A 26,912-nucleotide genomic window follows, 5' to 3' on the forward strand; every position below is an offset into this window, starting at 1 on the left:
AACTGTGTTCACACCTTTGAGGATTACCTCAGACGTTATGCTTTATGAATATCAATTCATCTTCTATCAATGTTCAACTCCCTTACATTCCTGACTGCCTCCCTCTGCATTTGGAAACTCACTCTGCGCTCAATTTTTAAAGAGAAACACCACTATTTCTGACACAGTTATATCAAACAGAGGGGACCGCATCAATTATTTTCATTTTTTTGTATTTTATTTTTTTTTACATTGGGTTGAAATAGCAGTTTTTTATTGTATATATATATATATATATATATATATATAAATTCTTGTTTTTGTATTTTATATTAAATATAGCTTTAATTGTAACTATTATTATTATTATTATTACTATTATTATTGTTATTGTTATTGTTATTATTATTATTATTATTGTATTATAAAATGTTAAAAATATAGCATCATAAAAACTTTTTGTTTTTCAAAAATCAGAGACCCCGTCATGATCCAGACTTTTTAAAGGAAATGCATTTTGTAGGATTTTGAAACAACTGTTTTTTTTATATTATTTTTAATATTATTTGTTTTTATTTTTAAACACTACTACTAACATAACTACTACTAATACAATTTATTATTATTATTATTATTATTATTATTATTATTATTATTATTATTGTTGTTGTATTTCACATTTGGCTGTTTGTTTGTTTAATAGTAGTCCACACTGATGGATAAAAAAAAGAGTAACAATAAAAGTATATAAAATTAAATAATATTAAATGTATTTATAAAATATTTTTATATTACTTGTCTTATTATGTTTAGTATTAATGACAACAATAATTAATAATAATAATAAAATATATAATTATTGCTATTGTTAATATTATTATATTTCATATATATATATATATATATATATATATATATATATATATAATAAATTATAAACTGTGTTTTTTTTTCATTTTGTTTAATATTTATGTTTAATAATAACAATATTAATAATAAACATAATAAAGCAAGTACTATAAAAATATTTTATAAGTTTACATTTAGTCATTTAGCAGATGCTTTTGTAACTCAAAGTAACAGGTGGTGCTTGATTAATACTGTATGCGAATGGGTGTATATGCAAAGCTCTATTCTTGTGAGGACACAATTTCTGAAAATAGCCCTTGAAGAAAAATGTGTGTGTGCATGTGCATCTGTGTGCTTTTGTTCAAGTGTGAGTACAAAACGTTCACCAAAGCCTTCCACCACCCTAATAATGTATTCTTCCACTGGTTAAATATTACCCACTCCTGACCCGGGGCTTCACCCTACATACACAAGCAGAACAAAATGTACTTCTCAGACTCCAGAGACACAGAACGAGGCCGACCAGACAAACTTCAAAGAAGAAAACAAGAGGAAATCACACTCTTTAAAAACACAATGTAAAGCAGTATATGAGCCACATGGCGGGAAGAAAAAACTATTTAATGAGTTAAAAAATAAATAAATTAATAAATAGATTGTCTACTGCTCCTAGAGGAATCTTTTGGGGAAAGAAGTAGGCTACTGCATGTGCATTTTTTGTGTACTTAAAATTACAAATCTTAAAAGTATATATATATATATATATATATATATATATATATATATATATATATATATATATATATATATATATAATAACTCTACTTGCAGATAATAACATTAATAAAATAAAAAGCAATTTGTGTACTTAAAATTCAGCATCTTTAATTGCATTTTTAAAAAATTTAACATTTTATTTTTTAAAGTAGTCTACATTTTAAAGCAACTGAATGTAGTTTTGTGACCTTGGAGCCCTCTACAGTTCAATGTCGTAATTACAGTTTATGCGTGCATTTGTTGCTGCCGTAAAGTAATCCATCATTTCGGCGTTATTTCGTTCAAATGCTCCTGAGAGAGACGTTTGGGAAACCAGTGCTTTAAGTGGGCCGGTAAGCACCGGTACTTAGTACCGCCACTTCCAAATATAGCTCTTGAGCATACCACCACCTCTCTGTGCGCCCAGAACGTGCTTTTAGCGTACCGGTACGTTCATTTGGACATCTGTTTTAATAGAGGTTTTAATCCTTTGCCTTCACTGCCGCTTTTCAGAGCGCCCTTCACAATGCACGCTTTCTAATTATTCCTAGTTTGGAGTATGGAGCGTGAATCATTTGAACCAGTTCGGGAGTTCGGAGCGTGATCGCGAATCATTTGAGTCAGTTCGGGAATTCGGAGCAGCTTCGCGGATCATTTGAGTCAGTTCGGGAGTTCGGAGCGGCTTCGCGGATCATTTGAATCAGTTCGAGAAATCGGAGCGGGTTCGCGAATCATTTGAGTCAGTTCGGGAGTTCGTAGCGGGTTTGTGAATCATTTGAGTCAGTTCGGGAGTTCATAGCGGGTTTGCGAATCATTTGACTCAGTTCGGGAGTTCAAAGCGGGTTCGCGAATCATTTGAGTCAGTTTTGGGATCGTGAATCATTTGAAACAGTTCGGGAGATCGGAGTGGGATCGCGAATCATTTGAGTCAGTTAGGGAGTTCAAAGCGGATTCGTGAATCATGTTTGGGGAACGCGAATCATTTGAATCAGTTCCGGAGTTCGTAGCATAGACAGTAAAAGAAATGGACACAGCGACCCCATTGGAACTCAATTGAGACAAATGAAGCCCAGTTTTAGCGTTTTTTAGCACTTCCGTTTCTGACGCGCAGACTTAAACGAAGCTTGATGACGGTCAGCAACCTGTCTGACAGATGTAAATCTTCTAGTAGCTGTGCGTGCAAACTGCCATCGTTAATCTTGCAGAGACGGCGAGCTTGAGCGGGGAGTTCTTTGTCGTGAGTGAGCAGGAGTAAGTATTCTGATTAATTATTTTGTATAGTATTTTAAAATGTAACGCCAGTACGCCATATTAAGTTAATTGCCTGCGAGCTTCTCCTCCGGTCTGTACGGTAATGCGACAGAGAGACGAGTGGTAATGACTCAATCGTTAGCCTATTTTTTACAAAAACTGTTTACATGGGGCCATAATGTAACATAGAAGGTAATGGAGCCCTTTATACATTGTTGTGTATCTTTAGAAATAAATAATGGACAAATGGAGTCTTTAAACGCCTCAGATGTAAAGTTATTCGCTGTCAAAGTGACGCCAAAATGAATGGGAGTCAATGGGAATGCTAACGCAAGTGAAGTTCTGCTAAAAGATGGCAGCCCCCACCCGACTTCAACTTCCGGTCGAGTTCCTTGCCCCCTGGTTCGTAGCGGGTTCGCGAATCATTTGAGTCAGTTTGGGGATCGCAAATTATTTGAATCAGTTCGGGAGTTCGGAGCGTGATTCATTTGAGTCAAGTTCGGGAGTTCAGAGCTTGAATGCAGTAATGCAGTAGCTCTTTCTAAGGGTATTTTTTCATACATAACATACCGAAATACTGAACGTACGTGTTTACGTCATTATTTTAATATTCTTTTGTCGTGCTTTAAAGAAATATCGACTAACTAAAACGCAAGTAGGGTACTTGATTTGTGTTATTTGATATTACATTTAAAGTTACATTTTAAGTGTACCAAATTGCAATGCAATCATTACAGATGGGAATTAATGAATAACAAACACGTTTCAATAGAAATGTTATCGTACAGGAAATGCTTATCAGTAAACCATATTTCAAAGACAATATATATGATTACAAAATTACATATAAAGATGTACCTTAATCAAAAAAAAAAAAGCTAGCTAAAGTTCAAGTGATCTCTAAAATATTTAAACTATAATATACTTTGATTTATTTGTAATTGAAATCTAAGTGTCTAATACATTACACTTGGTTCACACTTAAGTATATTCGTTAAATAAATATTTATAAATATAATAAATATAATATATATATACTTTCAAAAGTAGCATTTGCATAAATTAAAATATGTAATGTTCCTTTAATCTACATAACTAAGCAAAAACATTTTTAAACTGTTTCACATTCAGAAAGCATTCAGAATTAGTAATGAGTTAATGTAATGGACCATTGGAAAAAAGTTCTTAGACAATTTTTTTTTAGCTGGGAATATTATGACTTAATTTCATGCTGTTTTTTTCCCACACGGATAACAAAAGGTTAATTTGTGAGCATGGTGAAATCAGAAGAAAATCTAAACAGGTTTGAAACAACATCAAGGTGAGTAAATGATGACAACATTTTCTTTTTTACAGTATGGTGATGAACTAAGAACAGTAAAAAACACTCTTTCAGGCATTCTGATGAGTAAATATGGCATCTCTACTAAAACAGTTCAGCGTTTATCCTAATGGCAGTCGAGCGTTTTCAAAGCACGCTTGTTTTTCTAATTAAATGTTGGCAAAAGGTAAAGTTCCTGAACTCTTCATCGTCCAAAATAAAAACAAAACAGCTGTGGGCCACCATGCAGACCGAACCACGACAAAGGATTCCCATGCATGTGGGTATGACAGACAGTAGAAAGCCCACTCAAACCGCAGGATGCTTTTCTCACGGCAAAACCACACGAGGGTCAGGGGTCACCGTCGCAGAGTACGGGGTAATTCAGTTCAATGTGAACGGACAGAGAGCTTTAAAGCAGATTTACAGAGTGAGAAATGAATCTTTCGCCAAGCTGATTTACAGGCGCTTCCTGAGGTCATTGCATTTGTAATTTATTTGAAAAAGGCAATAAGAGCGCTGTCGTTCTGCATAGTAGATCAATATCCTATATTTGCTTTTCTACCGAGAACAAAACTTCAGGTCATCAAAAGCAAGCCAGGATGGTTTTTGGGAGGAGGAAATATTGCGACTCGCAAGGCTTGCCAAGAAAACAGCATCGACTTAATTGCTAATTATACGTTTCAGACAGACAGAGTGAAAGAAAAATATTTTATCATGCAAAGCAGCACCACAAATGTCAGAAGAAGAAAAAAAAATTCCCAAACATCGTAAAATGTTCATGGCACGAGGCCTCAGAACAACAAACAGACCTGAAATGTGTCGTATGAGTCTGGCGTGGAGTGGAAAGAGGAAAAACATCCTCCGGTCCTGCCAGTACAAACATCAGCTGCAAGCCTTCCATCAGCTGCAAGGTCGCAATCTCATATTATTTGTGTCAGACCAAACATGCATCAAAAAATTCAGCAAACCACATTTCATATTGCGCTGAATTGAATGTGAAAACAATACTTTTCCCAAACAAAGTATTGTCAAGAGCATGCAAATCACGAATATTAATGCAATGACTTCCTTTGGGGCTTTTAATAGTGATGAGAGACAAGATTAGAGACACTATAGATTAAATTTGTTTACTGTAAAAAAAAAAAAAAAAACATATACGAGTTTTACACAATTTAACATGGACTGAACTGGAAGTTGAGATTTGTATGTCAGTGACAAACGTAATGGGAAGTGTTTTCTCCTGTCTTATAAAACCAAATAAGCCAAATTTGAATACAAATTCATTGTACTAAATAATATTTTTATTCAAGCATTACGCATTAAATTGATCATAAGTGGCAGTGAGGTATTTATAATGCTAAAAGTATTCTCTCCATTCATTTAAAAACAAATTCATCCAAAATGGTATCGTGATTTCCACAAAGATATGAAATAAAATATAAAATTACATTTTAAAATATTTTCAAATAGAAAACTATGAACTATAACTGTTTCAACCACAGAAAAAAAAAATAATGTGTTATTTAAGTGTTTATTATTTTTTTATCTCACAATTCTGGGTTTATTTGCTGATATCACAATTCTGAGTTTACTGTATATCTCGCAATTTTGAGTTTAAATCTCACAATTCTGAGTCTAAATCTCTCAATTCAGAGTTTATATCTCGCAATTCTGAGTTTATATCTCACAATTCTGAGTTTATATCCCTCAATTCAGTTTACATCCCTCAATTCAGAGTTTATATCTCGCAATTCTGAGTCTAAATCTCTCAATTCAGTTTACATCCCTCAATTCAGAGTTTATATCTCGCAATTCTGAGTCTATATCTCTCAATTCAGAGTTTTTATCCCTCAATTCAGAGTTTATAACCCATCAATTCTGAGTTTATATCTCGCATTTCTGAATTTTTATACCTCTCAATTCTGAGTTACAATTTCTTAATTCTGAATTGAAATATCTCAATTCTGAGTTTATATCCTGAAATTCAGTTTATATATTTCAATTCTGAGTTTATATCTCGCAATTCTGAGTTTATATCTCTCAATTTTGAGTTTATATCTCTCAATTCAGAGTTTATATCTCTTAATTATGAGTTTATATCTCGCAATTCGGAGTTTATGTCTCTGAATTCGGAGTTTATGTCTCTCAATTCGGAGTTTACATCTCTCAATTCGGAGTTTATATCTCTCAATTTTGAGTTTATGTCTCTCAATTTTGAGTTTAAATGTATGAATTCTGAATTGAAATATCTCAATTCTGTGTTCATTTCTATCAACATTTCAAGTTTATAAATCAATTTTGAGTTATCATGCCAATTCTGCGTTTGTTTCTCTCACCAACTGCAGACTTTTGAACAGTGGTTTGCATGATTAAATTGTTCTTTTAATTTGACTATTATTAGCTCTTAACCTTGTTTTAACAGCAGTGTAGTCCAAACATTAAAGGAGGACATCTTGATGAACGTCTCAAACTGTTGCACACCTACAGATGCAGGTGTGTCCGGGTTCATCTTGTCCACTTCAGCGAAAGGAAGCCATTTGTCTGGACAGCATGTTCACTAGCACACATTTGACCCCTCAATGAAGCTTACACAATCTGTCTAAAACCTTTTAAATGCTGCCATCCATCACAGTGCCTTCTTTGTTGTAAAGCAATGAACGCAGGTGATGAACATCTCCAAATAGTCTAAAATGGAGCTATAGTTCACAGAAAGTGGACACTTTATTTGAATGAATGTTTTGCATGAGCCACATTTGCACTCTTAACCATATTAGATTTTCTTTCATGTGCTGCATAGTTTTGCATACATGTAAATAGCAAAAATGCATGAGATCTGAAATTTTCAAATGCAATTCAGGTCACTTTTTTTAATGTGATTGTAAATATGTTATATTCATTATATATTTTTTGTGTAATCATCACTTTAGTGAATGGATACCAAAAAGCCAAAATTATTTTATTTTAAACTATTTTAGTATTTATTTATATTTTATTAGCTTTTTATATATTCCCAAGTTTCTAGTAATTTTACGTGATTTTGTCATTTTTTAACATTTATCTATTTAGCTTTAATTTCTTATAGATTTTTTTGTAATTGTAATACTTTAGTTCATTCTATGTTTACATTAAAGTTTTTTATCTAATGTTTGTATTTTACTTAATCTATATTTCTGTAATAAAAAAATATATTATTTCTAAAAACATTCAAAAACTTTGTATTTTTACAAATATTTAAAAAATATTTTATGATTAAATTTTACATTTAAAAATTCTTAATAGACTAAGTTAATAACACTAGAACTATAACTCATATGAATTTGTTTTGGGTCATCATTTCATTTTTTATTATTATTTTTTTTTTTCAGTTTACAAGGCCTCAAAAAGCTGTCACTATATTAGCTTAGCAGCTAGCGTTTCCAGATCAGAATTGGGCTCTTACATCGAAAGCTATCTCTCATGTGGTGTTCAGGTTTAATAGTCTGTAATTTATAACAACAACCAAATTAGCATAGACATCTGTGAGTTTATTTGTAAGTAACTTATTCACAGAAATGGTGTCATTTCTTTCTCCAGGAATGCTAGTCTCTCCAGTTCCCAGCATGCATTGCATCTCGACCTCCCCTCACTTGGCAATTTGCAGTGATGTATGTTTATCTCTGTTAAAACACCACTGAAATTAAGGCAGAAAACAAATCCAAAGTCAGCAAAGAATTGGGTCGTCAACAAAGCTGCTAAAATCAAACATTCAACATTGTGAAGAGTCTGACATGCATAAAATGCATGGGAAAGAAACGTCCAAAAGAAACATTTCCATGATAGACTTGTAAACGTGACAAAATCCCCCCCTAAAAGGCATTTCACCTGCTGTCTGTGGGAAACCTCCTGTGGTACGTTCAGTTAGTGCACGGTTGTGCTGCACGAATGCGTTTGCCAAGTAAAGCCATGAGTCATGAAGCCAGAGCAGAGCACTGGGATGTTAAACACATCGGCTGTTTCCTGCTGAGTCACAGCGCTCGTTTAATCATTACGCTGTGATTAGCTGCGCTGCTAAATGGATAAGTGAGAAGCAGTAGCAGGCAGCCTAAAGAAGGGTATAAATTTGCTCATGGAGGCACGTTTGCTATGTGCTGTACTTCAGTTTCACAGCTGTGGTTGTTTTCAGTGAAAAGATGATTTGTGTTAGTAGTTGCACAATAGTAGTACACTAAAAAATGGAGTAGAAATGATTTTCACTTATCAACTATACACATGGATAAGTTTTTTAAAAGGTTAACCATGAATCCCCCAAATCCTCTTTTATAGTCTAATTAGACTGATTAGACTGCAGCTACAAAAGCATGCTGGGTAATCAGCATTGCCATAGTACATTAATTATTTTTTGTCAAAATAAGTCTTTAGCTTTAGACTTTGTAGAGGGTTGTACAATTTTAAGGACGTATTTGCATCTGTGCATGACCATATATAACTGTTTAAAGAAGTACTTACATTTATGTTTAAATGTACTTAAAATATAATTAATATAGGATATTTTATTTGTACCCTGGGTTTTAATTGATCTACTTTTCTTACCTCAAAACAACAGTGAACTATCATTTTAAATCACAACGAGGAGGAAGTGACATCATCAAAGACATCAGATGCAAAAGATGTCATTTCTACTCTCATTTAACATTCAAAATGTGTTGTTTTTCTCATGATCCATCAAGCATGTCTCCACAACATTATTTAAAATGCACAGAGAAGTGTTGGCTAAGCCAAGTGTCACCATTACTACTACTAAAGGGTTACAGATTTTTTTTTTTTTTTTTTTTTTTACCTTAAAATGGAAAATTATACTTAATCTTTATCTGATATGCTGTTAATTTTTTTAAAAAGAAAATTAAGTAAAGACATTAATTTAATTAAAATAAATGTTTGCAATAAATCTGTTATGAGGCAAAACCTGTGAAACTCTATTTGGTTAATAATTATTTATCATATTTCGAAAACACTTGTAAAAGTAACAGATTTTGTTTGTTAAATCTGTCTCAGATTTAGTTCCACCGCATGTGTCTCTCCAGCAGGGTTCCGGTCCGGTTTGTGTCTATTTCCCCCAGTCACTGGCCCGGTTAAATCCAGTCGTATCACAGCAACATCCAGTCAGTGAACACACTGGCCTGACTCCAGCTGCCGGGCCGGTGGTGTGGAGTGTCCTCAGACACAGCGAACGTTTCCACTCTGCAAACCAAACACAAGAGCCCAGCACCTCTTGAGCACAGCAAACAGAGAGTAGTGTCCTGCATGATGTGAAGACTGTGCTCTGAACCAAGTGGACAGTGGTCAGTATGAACCAGCTGACTTCTAAATGTTGTCCCTTTTTCGATTTTAGAATGTTGCAGATATTATTGGAATGTTAGTTTTGAATGTTCTCTGAACATTCCGAAACAAATAGCTCCGGACTGCGACCATTTATTTTTTTCCGCTGATGCGACTAAATTTTGTGAGCAGTCATATGGATCCCCCATCATTTCTGTTGCATTTGAGAAGCATAAAACGTCAAACGAAACAAAAGTGTAACGGAGCCATGCTACTCGTTTGAGTAGCACAGACTGTTTATCAGCTCATATCAATAATTGAGTTCAGCGTGATGCAAGGAAACTTGCCCGAGCTCTTACTTGGGAACAAAAGTTTCTGCACAGATCCAGTGAGAAGCGAATACGATTGCTGCGAGATCTAGAGAGAGGCATTCAAATTCTGCACAGAATTCCCTGTCATAAACAGATCAAATAGCATAGAAAAACAGTAGAAAACCAGAAGCAGTAACACTAACTATGGTGTTGGGGCAGAAATAGTCCAATGTTATTGCATTAGCCCAGACATTTCAGGGTTCATACCTTTTGAGAAAGAAATCCAAGCACTTCTCAGTGACTTTCAAGTATTTCACATATCAATTCCAGCACTTGAAAGCTCCAAATATGATCAAATTTAAATTACTTTTTAATGGAATGACCAAAGTTTACTTGGTGGTAACCAAACACTTAAAATAAAACTACAACCAGTAGATGACTAGTCATTCATTAACACTTTTTTGCTTTATATTTTGAAATTATAAAATCATTATTATAAAATATAAAATCATCAAGAAGTCTGATTTTGTAAAAGGTTTGCTCTTTTTTTGTATCTGTAGTAAGAAAAATCACAAAATTCCAATGGAAAACAACCAAATTCCATACTAGAGAAAGAAATACTATATATTATAACATGTTAAGCGATTTTTTTCTAATTAATTACATGATGTGTTGATTAATTAATCTATCTATTAATCTAAATTTGGCCGACAAATTACTCCCAAATGATCATTTAAAGTCACTGTCATAGAAGTCAATGGGGAACATCAACTGTTTGACCCTTCAGCATTCTTCAAAATATCATCTTTTGTGTTCAACATAAGAAAAAACATATACAGTTCTGGAATGACATGAAGGTAACTAAATGATAAAGTTTTCATTTTTGGGTGACCTATCCCTTTAATAACAGTGGAAACACAACTTAACATTGCATTGTCGCACCACGAGGCCCCGCCCACACCTAAACCTCACCGAACCAAAATCCTGCTTCTTATGAATATTAAACATCAATCCTGGAGAACCAGAACTGATTTGGGTCTGAGATTTTTTTGACTTAACCGAATAAGCAGATACCTAGAAATGCCTTAGAAACACATGGCATTGATGAATACTGATAACTAATGAACTCTGAACATTTTAAATCAACGTTCAGTTGACTTGAGCTGAATAATGCCACTATTGTTTATGTTAATCTTTTGTCTTCTCTTGATATCCAGGACGAGGGCTCTGAAAGCATGTCCTGCGGGACGGGCGGCACTGGCATGCACAGGTGCGCACCTTAATTACACAAGTCACCTCACTCAGGTTAGATATTAGCCCATATCAAACAGTCCATTGAAAAGAGACTGAGATCAAAACGACGGCCGCGTGTGTGCGCCGCAATGGCAGTTTTGATTAAGTACCACACACGCATTGATCTCCCAGATTAAAGACAGGAAGTTACAATGGCAGTTTGTTATGCCAAGATTGAAGCCCTGCCAGATTGTGAGTCACCCGAGAGTCCGGCTCACCTCGGCAGCTCGGCGCTTCAGATGAATACGGTGCCTGGGGAGGGTCATAGAGTCCAGATGAACTTTACTCTAGTCAAAGCCGTCTCCTACAAACAACATCTATCAGAGAGAACTGTGAGAATGTGCTTTCGAAGGTGTAGATTGAGAGAAAACCGTCTTTCATTGTGATTAATCTGTGGTGAACTCCAAGGTTAACTTGAGATGAGGGATGAGATGCCAAGCTGTATAGTTAATGCAGTAGTGGTTAAAGGGCGCTTTTTGGCATGATGTTGGACATATGTTAAAGCTGCAGTAGGTAACTTTTGTAAAAATATATTTTTTACATATTTGTTAAACCTGTCGTTATGTCCTGACAGTAGAATATGAGACAGATAATCTGTGAAAAAATCAAGCTCTGGCTCCTCCCAGTGTCCTATTGCCATTTGCAGAAACTCCATCGCTCCCGGTAAGAAACAACCAATCAGAGCTGCGGTCCGTAACTTTGTTTGTGTTCAAAATGTAGAAAAATGAACATAATAAGCGAGTACACCATGAATCCATTTTCCAAACCGTGTTTTTAGCCTGTCCTGAATCACTAGGATACACCTATAATAAGTGTTTATATTCGGACTATTTTAGATTGCTTCGGGGATACCGCGGCGGAGTAACCCAGTACCTTTGTGATTCTTCATAGACATAAACAGAGAGAAGTAGTTCCGGCTACGATGTTCTTCCGCAAGACGCAAGCAGTTCTGTTTATTAACCGCTAGAGCGTCAAAAGTTACCGACTGCAGCTTTAATATGTAATCTTATATTTACATATTCTGCCATTTTTACAGGATTTAAAGATTAAATAATTATGTAATGTTATAGTACTTATTATATCAATTTTATGCTTACATTTTCAGCTTTCGTTTAAGTTTTAATATTTTGATGTACTTTTGGCATTTTCTTTTCTTTTAATATTTTGATATTGATTTATTTTTATTTCCATTTTAGTAAGTAATTTCAATACTTCAAACTCAAAATTTTCATAATTTTTGTTACACGCAAACTAAGAAATCTGTTATTTCAGTATGATTAGTATAATATAGTATAATAGTATGATTTTTTTAGTAACTATGTACTTTTGTCATTTTTATTAGATTCTTTACATTTTACATACTGTTTATCTTTCAGTTTCAGTTTTAGCAATTACTTTAGCTTAAAATTAAAAAAAAAAAAAACTTTAATGTTTTAATTAGCTTAAAGTTTTTTGTATTTTTATTTTTATTTTAATAATTTTTTTTAGTTTCTGTAATTTTGTGTAATATTGTCATTTTTATTAGTTATTTTTATGTGGCTTAATTTTTTTAATATATTTTTTTCTTTAGTGATTCCAGTACTTCAATTTAGTTTTTTTGTAAACAAATGATATTGTCATTTTATTATTATTTATGTGCTATTTTAGTACTAAATTAATATTTTGAATTTGTTTTTATATTTTTGTTTAAATGTAATTATTATTATTATTATTATTATTGTAATTTTTAGTTTGGGGCATTTGTATTATTACCATGATTATCATATCTTTGTTACATTTCTATAAGGATTTATAAAAAAAATTATTTCAGTTTTAGTTTGAGTAATTTTTGTATTTCTATTTAAGATCATTTATTTCATTTATTGGCCAAGGTGACATTTATAATTATCATTTAAGTTTTAGAAAATGTTAATTTCATGTATTTTATTATACTTCAGCTTTATTTCAGTCACTGAAAACAGTTTTTAATGGTTTTAGTTTTAATTAACAACAGTAACGACCGAATCATGATCTGGAGTTTCTCACATTGGAAACCGCATTCTAGGCATGTTTGCAAAGCACAGATCTGGAACATTTGCATTTGAAAACGGTAAAGGTTTTCTGGTCGATCTGCCGTGCGTCTGTGTCCTGACTGGGGTCTGTGTGCAAATATGATTTGTCATTGCCACCGTTTGACCGTTTTGGAAGCCCTTTAATGTGTCACGGACCACTGCTTTGCCCAAGCAGAAGGAAAAGCGAGAGTGTTTCCATCTCTTGTGTGCCCCCTCAAACACACACACACAGTATCATGGAAATCCCACAGATTACAGGCCACTGTTCACATAATTGCTTTTCCACAAACCAGAGCGTAATCACCGTTTCCTGTGTGACGAGTCGCTGCCGCTGCACCCAGAAACATCTTTACAGAGTCAGGGGGACGTCATACAGACGCACGTCCCGCTGAAAACACTACGTTTGAGACGGCAGGTGTCCGAATGTTTTTGTCAACATCAGAAGACAAAAGTGTCCTCACATAGCCATTTTTATATTAAGGTCAAAAGCTTGACCTGCATGTATGCAAATGAGTTTAAGATGTGTGTGATTATGGATCATGTGACACTCAAGAGTAATGCTGAAAATTCAGCTTTGCATCACAGAAATAAATTATATTTTATAATATATTCACATAGAAAATAATTGCTTAAAATTGAATTAATATTTAATAATTTTTGGTCACATAAATGCAGCCTTGGAAGCTGAAGAGAAATCAATGATTTCAAACTTCTGAATGGTAAATTTTATCATTTTAAACATTCATTTAAGTATACCTTTTTATTAAGGAAAAATTAAAATCCCATTCATAGATTGATTCCCACATGGTATTAGTAAAATGTTCCTCTTTGGCTCTTTAAAACATTTATTGGTTTGTTTGACCAGCCTGTCATCAGAGTTTGGGGCGGGGCTATCTGTTTGTCTAACCAATGGCAAGGGCAGAATGTTTTATAAATCTTTTTAGTTCTGCTAGTGGTGCTGAAATAACAAGTACGAGTGCTTAAATGTTTGTCAGATTCAATGTGTTCAATTCAGAATCATTGGAAAGCAGGAAAAGTCGATTTCAAACATGTCTTCTGGCTGACAAAGCAGATGCGTCCGTCTAAAATGAATGGCTCTTTAGCTTTCTCTGAATGCGTTTTGCCCAATGGAGCTCCAAACAGCCGAATGCAGGCCGACAGGAGGTGATAACCCGTCCTGATAATCACGTCAGCTTTGACTGATCTGTTCATTTGGTGGATAGGGATTTGGAAGGGAGGAACGGAGAGATGGAGAGATGATAGGGGAGGATGTTTAGAGGATGAGGGTTTGGTGAAGTTAGAGACACGAGGAGGATATATGAAGATGTGAAGAGGAAAAATACTGACTAAGATGTGGAAGTCCTGATACCATAGAAGAATCATAAATCTACTTGTTTTACTCTATTTATTTATTTATTTTAGAATTGTGTTTTAATTTATTTTATATTTATATTTTATATGTTCTATATATTTTTATTTGTTATTCTTATTCCTGAGTTTTTAAAGTCATGTGACAGGCAAGAACCATTTTATTATTATTTTCAATGTATTATTATTATTACTTACTATTATATTATTTATTTTTAGTTGTTATTATAATTTCTAAATATTTAAGGTTTATTCATATGACAATTTCAATTCAATTTATTATTTTTAAATCTAATTGATTATTGTCATGTTAAAAATACTATTATTTTTTAATTGTTAATCTCAATTCTGAATATTTAAAGTTTAAATTTCAATCATTTTTAATCATTTTATTATTTTAAATTTATTCTTAATATTATTATTATTTACTATTATTTTTTTTATTATATATTATATTTTATTTTAACACTTAAAGATTGTTTATGTGACAGGCAAGAACCCAATGTATTTAGCAGCGCTGAAGCTTGTTGCAGTATGAGCGGCATATTTGAATACTTGTGGCTGCTTATAGGACATGTATTTGCATTTTAAGGTTTGAAAACCACAGTATTACCATAGCACCTAGATACCAACCCAACCATGTGTGTGTGTGTGTGTGTGTGTGTGAGAGAGAGAGAGACAGAAGGTCAAGCCAATAATATTCTCCAGTCCTGTTTGAGATTAGATTCCATGCATTCTGTAGGAACCTCCCACAACGTGATCAATCTCTCAGACACACACACATCTCTGTCCATCCTTAAAAAAGTAAAATGTGCCCCCTGGACTGATCTCCATTGAGACACTGTAAACACAGAAGATGCATGGATGAAGATAACTGAAGACCCAGGCTGGTAATGGTCAGTTAGGATGTTGCTGTGTAGTTGCTTGGTAGTTAGATGGTAGTTTAGGATGTGCTAGGTGGTGTTCTTATATACATACACCAAACGTGTTTTATGTGTTTCTAGAACAGTGTATTAGGTTGATAAAATGTTGCTCGTTTCCAGGGTCTTGAGTATGTTTGGACATTGTTGTCTGGCTGCTAGGGTGTTGCTGTGTGGTTGTTAGTAGAGGATGACCCATTAATCGGTTTCGCCGATTAATCGGCACAGATATTTGATTGCTGGAACTATCGGCTACCACCAAAAATCCTCGCTGATAGTTTCCGGGCTGTTTCCGTTTGAGCCGCTGTCACTATACAGTGTGAAAGTGTCCTCTAGAGGCGAATCACTGACACCTCATGCTGTTTGTTTTGACACGTGGGACTGCTCAGAGCGGGAAACTTCAGAAGTGGATTTAAATGCAGCTGAAAGGCAATCCTGCCGCACCACAGAGCGCCATTTACATAGTTTTCCATTAAATAAAGTGACGTGACATACAGCCAAGTATGGTGACCCATACTCAGAATTTGTGCTCTGCATTTAATCCATACAAAGTGCACACACACAGCAGTGAACACACACACCATAAAAGCGGAGCCCAGGGAGCAGTGCGTTGCTCAAGGGCACCTCAGTCGTGGTTGAGGAGTCAAACTCTCTAACCATTAGGCCACAACATCCCCTAACATTTTACAATAAAAGCCCAGTTCTAACATGAGATAAGATTATAAGATACATTTACATTTAGTCATTAATGTTTATCCAAAGTGTCTTAAAAATGAGGACAATGGAAGCAATCAAATAAACAATAAAGCTATGAAATGCAAGAACTCAATGCATGTCCTGTACCATACAATAAATAAGAAAACAGATAGAATAGAAAAAGAATAGAGCAATCTATTGTTAAGAGTCCTTAATACAAGAATAATGAAAGCTGTAGAAGTATTGTTCCTTGTTAGAGTTAATTTAGTGTTAATTTTAACATTTACTATAGCCTACTTAATACATTTTTACATTTAGTTTTTAGATTTGAATTAAGCTTCTAGTTAATATTAACATTTATTAACATTGGTTGATAAACTATGAGTTAACTTTAATGATCAATATGATGTATTCATATTTTTATTCATTTACAAATTATGGCTCAGTAGAGTTTTTAATTTTATAGTAAAGCACTATTTTAGTTTTTGTTCAGTATTAATTGTAAATACTATCTGTTGATAATCGTATTGGCTAGTGTGGTCAGTCTAGTAATCGGTTGACCTCTAGTTGACCTCTAGTTGACCTCTAGTTGACCTCTAGTTGTCAGTAGAGCTGTGTTCGATACAGCATTTCGATGATGTATGATACAGATATCTGTTTATGTGTAGATATCACAGCATGCGTGCTCCACTCTGCATTAAAGCGCCGGCTTTCTGAAAACACGGGTAATGTAGTATTGCATTAACAGTGAAACTGTGGCTTTAATTGCTTTAGAAACAATGATATTACTAGCTCCTTGTTGAGAAAGATAAGTAGCTCTTCAGCTAGTAAGCTATGTTTTAATGCTATTAATGTTTGTGTGCATGCAGCTATCTGTGTGAGTCACTGAGCGTGTGCGCGTGAGCTAGACATTGCGTTAGTTCAGAACGCTTCTAATTTATTTATGTTTTTAAACATAGACAGTGTGTTAACGTGTGCAACGATAACCTTCCAGCAATGTAAAGAAGATTTTATTAATATATTAGAATGGGTACATTGCATTTTAAATTAATATGGTCTTAAAACATGACGCAAACAATCAGAATATTGTTCCTGGTGGGAAACGCCGAATGTTAACACGAAACATTTGCCATTACCTTGCTGTACTGTGGTCTTTCATAATGCAGACGTCAGCTGCCTGCTCGACCCATCGGTAGAAATGTGTTTAATAACCAGCTGTTTTACTAAATTCAGTGCAGTCCTGTATCATGATACGTATCGTATCGTATCGTGACATCTGCATATCGTATCGTGAATGATCACACTAAGTCATCAGCCATCACTAAGTATCATCACTGTAGATTCTGTGGGTTTCATTAACAATCAGTTTGAGTTTGTGTTGAACAGAAGAAGGTGTAGAGGTAATGAGGTGAGAGTCAAACCCAACACTGACATCTAGTGTCTCTGGTCTCATCAGCACCGCTAATAAACCTCCATATCAAATCCCACAGACATACACTGGAGAAACCACATAGTAACGTCCTGGCAACCACTTACAACATAGCAACAGGTTTTGCCCGGGCAAGTACTTTATTTGCAGTCTGAAGGTTTCGTTTGTTCTTCTTCAGCACACTCTTCGCTCCTGCTTTCCCACACACAGTGGAAATGAGACTGATAATCATCTCTGTAAATTCCAGCTCCGCTCAGAGGTGCAGAAAGCAGTGACACGCCACATAAACAGCCAGAAACTGCACGCTTTCAAGCCGGGGCAGATCGCAGGTATGTGAAGGGCCTTCAGCAGGATGATGGTTAGAGAGGGTGTGGAGAGGACACATCTGACGTGCGTGAGTTATTGCCACACAATCTGGCTTCATTAACATAAAACGGAGGCTCAGACAGACACATGCGACGACAGTCCAGACTGGGCTCCAGGAAGACTGGATTCTTGACACTTTTGTGGATTCGTCGAAAAAAAGCCGCAATGCTAGATTTACATAGTTTGATGCATTTAACACATTTAAAAAATATGAAATGTTATTGTGGTGCGGTCGCAGCTCATGCGGTGATTGAGTTCGCATGTATCGTTATTCAGATCAGTGGGGAAATGCTCAGAGGTTTCTCCTTCGTAGCTCAGCATTAGATCAGTTCTGCATTTAATCAGGCATTGAAGGAGAGTTTGAGTTCACTTCAGGGAGTTAGGCTCAGTCTAAGATCTGTTTTGAAACTCTTGAGTCATATTATTATATATACGGTACAGACCAAAAGTTTGGAAACATTACTATTTTTAATGTTTTTGAAAGAAGTTTCTTCTGCTCATCAAGCCTGCATTTATTTGATCAAAAATACAGAAAAAAATGTAATATTGTGATATATTTTTACAATTTAAAATAATTGTTTTTAAATGTATTATACTTTAAATTATCATTTATTTCTGTGATGCAAAGCTGAATTTTTAGGATCATTATCACATGATCCTTTAGAAATCATTCTAATATGAGGATTCATTATCAAAGTTGGAAACAGTTTAATATTTTTTCAGAACGTGATACTTTTTTAGGATACTTTGAAAAAAAAAAGAAGTTATGTTTTTAAAATATAAATATTTTGTAATAACAATATACACTACTGGTCAGTGATTTGGGGTCAGTAATTTTTTTTCTTTTTTTTTTTTATAAAATCAATACTTTTATTCAGCAAGGATGTGTTAAATTGATAAAAAGTGATAGTAAAGAAAATATATTATTATAATTTTTTTTTTTTTTTTTATAAATGCAGTTGTTTTAAACCTTTTATTGATCAAATATATTCGACAGCAGAACTGTTTCCAACACTCATAATAAATCAGAATATTAGAATGATTTCTAAATGATCATGTGATCGACTGATGTTACATGTGACACTGAAAGCTGGAGTAATGATGCTGGAAATTCAGCTGCGCATCACAGGAATAAATTATTTTTTTAAGTATATTCAAACAGAAAACTATTATTTTAAGTTGTAATAATATTTCACAATATTACTGTTTTTTCTGTATTTTTGATCAAATAAATGCAGGCTTGATGAGCAGAAGAAACTTCTTTCAAAAACATTAAAAATAGTAATGTTTCCAAACTTTTTGGTCTGTACTGTATATTATTATTTTTCCCCTTCTTTTAGTCTCAGAGTTCTCCTTTGTGATCTTTCTTTCCTGTTCTTACATTTGTGCATGTTGTGCTCACCGAACTCAGAACAGGAAAGGTTTATTTTAGGATGTTTAAGAATCTCTCTCATAACTTTAAATGTAAATAAATAAATATTTGTTGTATAGTGATTTTATGCACAAAAAAAGATTCGGTTGGAAAAAAACAAAGAAAAATTAGAGACAATTAAGGATAAGTAGTATAAAAATATTTTTTTATTCACAGTTTCTACTCAAAATAGCATGGCTTAACTAGAAAAATTATAAAATATGACCATTTTATTATTTGCATGACTTTTATTCAAGGACAAAAACCAGTTGTTGAGTGGATGGATAATAACAAGAAATAGGTGAATTTTTTGTTTTATCTCGTTTTAAATCATCTTCAGGCCCTATGTTTGAGAAAAGATGATTTTTCCTTCCTCAGGTTATTTTCGTGCACGCATGCAGGGCTCAGAAACGTCATCTCGGCCTGTTGCATCATCTCCATCTGCGGAGATTTCCTGTTGATAATCACCGTCGTTTATTTTTACAGCATAAGATGACTTTTCACATTTCCAGGCTGCGTTTCCATAGTCGGTTCCTAGACATCCAAGGGCAGGCCAAAGACAACTGGTCAGAATGAAAACCTGCCGCTATCCCCAATGAGGAACCGAGGCTGCGGCAGGCGATTTATTCCACTCAACTAATGTCTAATGTCTGTCTGGGCAGATGAGAAAGAACTTAGGACTTCCTTTTTTAGCATGTGCATGGAGCAGCGGCCGTGGTTTGGTTTGGGTACAATCAGCTGCCGTTGGGAAAGGAGGGGCGAGTCGTGTGCCTGAGGAGGAGAGACCCATATAGGAACGTGATGTGTTCGTCTAGCCGTGAGTCACTCTTTCTGTTTATCTGCAGGAAGCCTTGCAGAAATCGGTTCATGGAAACCATCCGGACACCACGACAAGCGTCTTTTCCTCCATGCGGGCCGCCGCACTCCACTTGAGGAATTCTGTTATGGTGGATAAGGAAAGACACCTTCCCGAGTGGTTTCCCTCTGGACGTCGTCCCCTTTCATTATGACGACATGCTCCACATCAGCAGCTGATCGGAGAGGAACAGGTGCATGCTGAGTTAGCATCTCATTATTTATGCTTGTATTACACAACTCTGTTACTTAAGTGAAAGCACAGATACTGCTGGTCAAATATTACTTCATGAACTCTGTTCGTTACTGTCCACCTCTGCTTGTAGCACAGAGAATCTCACGAAATCAGTTCTGTGCCGTTAACATTTGACGCCTAAATGAAAAGTGAAAAAACTAAATACAAAAAAAAAAAAAAAAAACTGCAAAGGTAGATAGATGCTCATAATTTCTCACTGTAATGCTAAATAAAAAGTTATCTTATATTAATTTTGTTTGTGAGAAAAAATCTCATTCTTACTTTGAAGCTAAATAAAAAATAGAATGTTATTCTATTTAAATTAGGAAAATTGAGTGTAATTTTTGCAATGCAATTTTGGATGCATTATGATAATATTGTAACATTTCCAGGGTCACATTTCATTACAAAAACATAAGAATTATAATTTTAGTTTGTTTATTGCAACTTAAGTTAAATTATATATTTTTGCATTGTTATTTGCAAATGAAATATACCAAATATCCATATATATATATATATATATATATATATATATATATATATATATATATATATATATATATATATTTTTTTTTTTTTTTTTTTTTTTTTTTTTGTAAATTGATTAACAGGTTAATTAAAAAAAAATATTGAATCACAGTAATCTCCATAATGAGCATTAATAATTAGAAGGGGTTACTCTAGTGTCATGATATAAAAATGTCAAGATGCCACAAATAAAGACTTAATTGTCTTAATGCTAAATCAGTTTTCTCTTTTTCTTTTGGAGTTATATGTGACCTGGACATGTTCTTGACAGTTTGCGTGACGTTCACTCATCAGCTCATTAAAGAGAGCGCAGTAATAAAACATACAGCACACATGTAGAAGAATCTCTAGGGGACTGACTGTCACATCAGCAGAGCTTCATTTGCTTTAGATGATGAAGCTTCAATTTCTAAATCACTGACACCCCTGGAGCAAAGAGACTTTCAATGATTGAAGTTCCCACAATCCCACACATGTACATAGTTATGCACACAGACTTCAGATTTGCTCAGCCTTCATATTTATCTGTATGACTCCTTCTAACATGTTCTCTACTATTTACTACACGTGTTAGAAGCTACCTGTATATACAGTACAGACCAAAAGTTTGGACACACCTTCTCATTCAAAGAGTTTTCTTTATTTTCATGACTATGAAAATTGTAGATTCACACTGAAGGCATCAAAACTATCAATTAACACATGTGGAATTATATACATAACAAAGTGTGAAACAACTGAGAATATGTCATATTGTAGGTTCTTCAAAGTAGCCACCTTCTGCTTTGATTACTGCTTTGCACACTCTTGGCTTTCTCTTGATGAGCTTCAAGAGCTAGTCACCTGAAATGGTCTTCCAACAACAGTCTTGAAGGAGTTCCCCGAGAGATGCTTAGCACTTGTTGGCCCTTTTGCCTTCTGTCTGAGGTCCAGCTCACCCCTAAACCATCTGGATTGGGTTCAGGTCCGGTGACTGTGGAGGCCAGGTCATCTGGGGCAGCACCCCATCACTCTCCTTCTTGCTCAAATAGCCCTTGATGCCTTCAGTGTGACTCTACAATTTACATAATCATGAAAATAAATAAATAAAGAAAACTCTTTGAATGAGAAGGTGTGTCCAAACTTTTGGTCTGTACTGTATATATGCAATTGTATATGCATTGTGTTAATGAGTGCAATATAAAAACAATATAATATAGCATATATATATATATATATATATATATATATAGACGCTTTTATCCAAGGCGACTTACAGTGAACTCAGGCTATGAGTTTTTACCTATCATGTGTTCCCGGGGAATCGAACCCCCAACTTTGCGCTTGATAACCAATGCTCTACCAATTGAGCTACAAGAACTCTGTATATATATATATATATATATATATATATATATATATATATATATATATATATATATATATATATATATATATATATATATATATATATATATATATATATATATATATATATATATATATAAACAGAGTAATATAAATACATAACATATATAGAATGTTTCTTAATTTGCAAATCTCAATGGGAAAACGAATAATTTTCCTAAAAATAGACATAGTAAGGAGAACAATATATAAATATACTGTATATACAATGTGGGTTATATGACCCTGTTTATTTTTTCATTGCAAACTGGGTTTCGTGTCGTTTCATGTTGACTTCAAAGTTAAATTGATTTGCAAATGCGGTCGTTTATATGTGAGCTGTTATTGCTTTCACAATGAAACTTGGGTGGCTGTCGTCAACTATGTTTGGTTTTGCAGAGACAATTGAACCCACAGCAAGTCATATTTCAGACGCTGTCATGCCAATAACCTCGCGCACTTGATATGATGCTGATAACATCGACAGACAGTTCCAGATCGACTCTCTCGGCTGCGTAAATCTATTCGCAGGGGTTTGCCAGGACTATCCTGTTATATCCTGGCAGTGATGGGATCCGTTCTCATAAGAATGAGCTTCATCATGCCAGTGTGCACAGCAGCAAGAGTCCAAGAAAAGCTTGCAGATAGCCGCAAATCTAAAAGCAGCCGCACTGACCATAAGGCTGGCAGCCCGACCGTGACCGCCAAGAGCATCGAACACCTTTGGGTGACGGCCGACCGCAGGAGGCGACGACGTCTGGGAATCCACAGCTCATACTGACCACACAAGCAAACTTTACACTGCACAATACCGTATATAAAACCAATAATCCACACGTGTGCAAGGCCAATTACACAGTGGATCTTTGACTGGGCTGCTTTTCAATTTCAACAAGGTCTTAGAGGATATATTAAATTATGAAAGGTTTTCTTGCCAAGAACAAAGGGGCAGAAATGAATGCCACATAGCATTGGGGTAGTACATGAAGCTTGTAAAGATGCTCTGGTGGAAAAACCTTGCGACACCCTGTTGACTGAACAGAAGCTTCCTTCTCAGTTGATCGCTGTGCTACCGCACACAAGAAACCATAATTTGTGGCTTTCCCCCTCCATTTTCACTTCTCCATACACTAACCATGTTACAAAATGCGTTTGGCTTTTAAAGCTCTATCTTTCTGTGCCTCACAGCATCCTTTGGACTTTCTAAACTGAAGTGTTGGGTTTGAAGAGAAGTAAATTCTACTGATTTTTAGTAGGGGTGTAACGATTCATCTATATGGATCGATTCATCGATATGATGTCTGACGATATGATGCACCGATGCCACACGTAAAATATCGATATCTGTGCTATAAATGTGTACCTTAATTGGCACTGTCCACATTTTTAAATAATGTCCATCTATGCATTACCACCAATGCGTGCATTCTCATTCAAACTCATGTATCAGGACTCTGTATAAGGGCTGTCCGAAGGCCAAGGTGAGCATAAAAGACGCTCGGGATTGTTTGTGGTACAGCTGAACAATGTGTGAGAAGTTTTCAGCGCACACATCTGAAGCATGTGCATGCACACAGACAGCCGTGTCTAGATCACGCAAATACTGAATTGAGCTCTCTTCCGCTTTTTTGTGCATGGATGAATAAATACAAACCAAATTACTTCAAAATGCGCGTTTGGCAAATATCCTAGTAAACACAGTCGATTAGGGATATGTCTTAACCAGTGTTGGGGAAAGTTACTTTTATAAGTAATGCATTACAATATTGTGTTACTCCCCCAAAATTGTACTAATTATGTTACTTATTTACTTTCTATGGAAAGTAATGTGTTACGTTACTTTTGCGTTACTTTTTAAATATGAGCAGGGCTTGATTATTATTTTTTTTATTATATAAGTTCTATTTATAGCAAATAAATAAGCCGTTTCATACCAAAAAGTGTAATGAATAAACCTCGGGCTGAAGGAAAAGTAATTCACTTCTGTACAGTGGAACGTTTTGATATTCTTTTGAAAATTAAAAAGTAACGCATTACTTTACTAGTTACTTGAAAAAAGTCATCTGATAACGTAACTCACATTACTTGTAATGAGTTACGCTGAACACTGGTCTTAACGTAAACAGTTCAGAAAGAAAAGGCATGTGTATCAGTATATTAAATCAGTGCTTCATTCTTAAAATGGAAAAGGGAAATCATTTTAACACTGAGACCATAGTGGCAGCCAATTTTCGAATTGTTTATTTACGCGATGTGAAAATTTTGGATAAATGTTCATGTTATATATTTTGGTTGCATTTGTGAGTTAATAAGAATGTAAATGGTTGTTTAAAATAGATATATAATATCAAAATATTGATATATCGTATCAAATAGTAATCGTACCGTCTAATTTTTTTTTTTTTTTTTTAGGTATTTGCAAATATCATATCGCTGGGTATGAGAATCAATATCGTATCATATCGTATTGTATCGTGACAAACCATCTGATTTCTAAGCTTATAACCCCTATTTATAAGCATGGCTTCTTCATTCCTAAATATGATTGGTTGGATCTCTCGCTCCGTTTAGATTAGAGGTATTGATGTGATCAACCACAGCATAATATCAGGTCAGTAGAGCCTTTAAACCACCTAGTTTGTGCTTCTGGATCTTAGCTATTATACATACTTTTTATTAATAACAAACAGGATGAAAGAAACGCTCTCATGTGGTTGAGAATGGCACAAGGCTAAACTCTATTTGATGCGTCTTACAAATAAATAAAAAAACGCTCCTAATATAAGCACTTTTGTTAATTGATGGGTGCCAAACAGCTGATAAAAAAACATTGCAATAATCCACAAGTAACCCACTCCAGTCCATCAGTTAACATCTTGTAAAGCCAAAAGCTGTGTAAGGAACAAATCCATCATTAGGATGTTTTTTTTATTTCAAACCATTGCTTCCGGCTAAAATACAAGTCAATGTCAAATCTCAATGTTATATGTTTTCTCTCACATCAAAATCCACCCACATATTTGTTTAGAGCTGTTTTTTTTTTGGTTGTAAACAGCACTTGATCTGTGCAGATTTCTCTCCTGATTCAGATGAGACAACTTTTTCTTTTTTCTTTTTTTTTTTGGAGGAAGAGTTATGGATAATGGAGTCATATTTTAGCCGTTCCTAACAATTAATTAGTTTCTTACAAATACGCAGCTCTTGGTTTGACAAACTTAATCGATGGACTGGAGTGGTGTGGATTATTGTGATGTTTTTATCAGCTGTTTGGACTCATTCTGACGGCACCCATTCACAGCAGAGAACCCATTGGTATGTAAGTGATATAATGCTATCTGAAGAAACTAACTCATTCACATCTCTGATGGCTTGTGGATGTGTATATTTTCAGCATATGTTCAGTTTTAACAATTCTTCCTTTAAATTGTCAAAAATCTCTCTGCACAATTGCTAAGCTCATAGGTTGAGCTCCTATGATGATAAAATAAGTTCATGTTTGCTTTGAATAAAAGCGTTTACCAAATAGTTCAAGAAAATTTTCTCATTTGCATTGCACGATGACAAAGTGTTTCTACAGTTATTGTCTTTCCGTAATGAGTGTTTGGAATATCTGTGGTAGGATTCCTGTAGGAACAGGACAAAAACAAATCCTTTCAGTCTCCATGTGGCTCACTGGTACCTCCTTTTCACTCAAGCGCATTTTTTGGTTTGTCCACAGATAACCCAGTTGGCATCAAGATCCGTCCGCATGAGGAGCTGCACAATCCACATGTAAGCTTTATGTAATGTTAGAAATGGTACACTGTGAATCATTGTTTGTTTATTTTTTTATTATAAAACCTGAAAGGACTGAACTCACAGGGTCATGCTGACTATTCCAGCTTTAGCAAACAGAACTTTGTAACTTGAGTAAAGAGAAAAAAATTAAGCAGAAATGTATTCCCAGTTTACTTCCAGCAAATTGTCAGGAAAAAGCCTGGAAAAAAGGTCAACCTAAAATAAAATGTCAACCAAGAAAATCCAGAAAGACAAGTTTCCTAAAAATATACAATTAGCTTGTCACTATTGCACTGTTAAATGAATAATTTCGACCCTTATAGAACTGAAAAGTTAGAGCTAAACCAATGTATTAGACTGTTAGAATTGGATATTTTCATTCATCTAGTTTCTACATGCTCTACTAAGCAGTTATGCTAATGCTTATTTGCACACTTGAGTCAAGTATGTACAAAGTTTATTAATTATAAATATTCAAATGGATGTTTTACTACCTAGAAGTCAAGTCAGATTTATTTATATAACACTTTATACAGTACAGATTGTTTCACGGCAGCTTAATAGAGATAAACTGTTGAGAATTTAGTTGCAAATGTAAAGCAGCTCTGCAGAAGATGATAATATCATTCTTCAGCTCAGTTAAAGTTATGTTCTTAGCCGATAGATCCAATGCAGTCAAATCACCAAAATATCATCCAAAAAGACAAAATTTTAAATGCCATGGATGAATATTACTTAAAATGACAGAATAATGACAAAATTATATTTTACTTTAAAATTACAATTTTCAACTGAGATTTGGAGCCAAATTACAGGGGTTAAAAATGAC

At 34.5% G+C, this 26,912-nt stretch overlaps 1 long non-coding RNA gene across 1 annotated transcript; it reads left to right on the forward strand.

Annotated features, from left to right (window-relative positions):
• Positions 1–17,725: 17,725 nt before the first annotated feature.
• On the forward strand, positions 17,726–26,077 carry LOC113075325 (uncharacterized). The gene is made up of 3 exons (XR_003280914.1): positions 17,726–17,851; positions 20,145–20,348; positions 26,025–26,077. It is a non-coding gene; the product is annotated as an uncharacterized LOC113075325 (long non-coding RNA).
• Positions 26,078–26,912: the final 835 nt, after the last annotated feature.

The sequence above is a fragment of the Carassius auratus genome, unplaced genomic scaffold (assembly GCF_003368295.1).
Source record: "Carassius auratus strain Wakin unplaced genomic scaffold, ASM336829v1 scaf_tig00016851, whole genome shotgun sequence".
Lineage (NCBI taxonomy): Eukaryota > Metazoa > Chordata > Actinopteri > Cypriniformes > Cyprinidae > Carassius > Carassius auratus.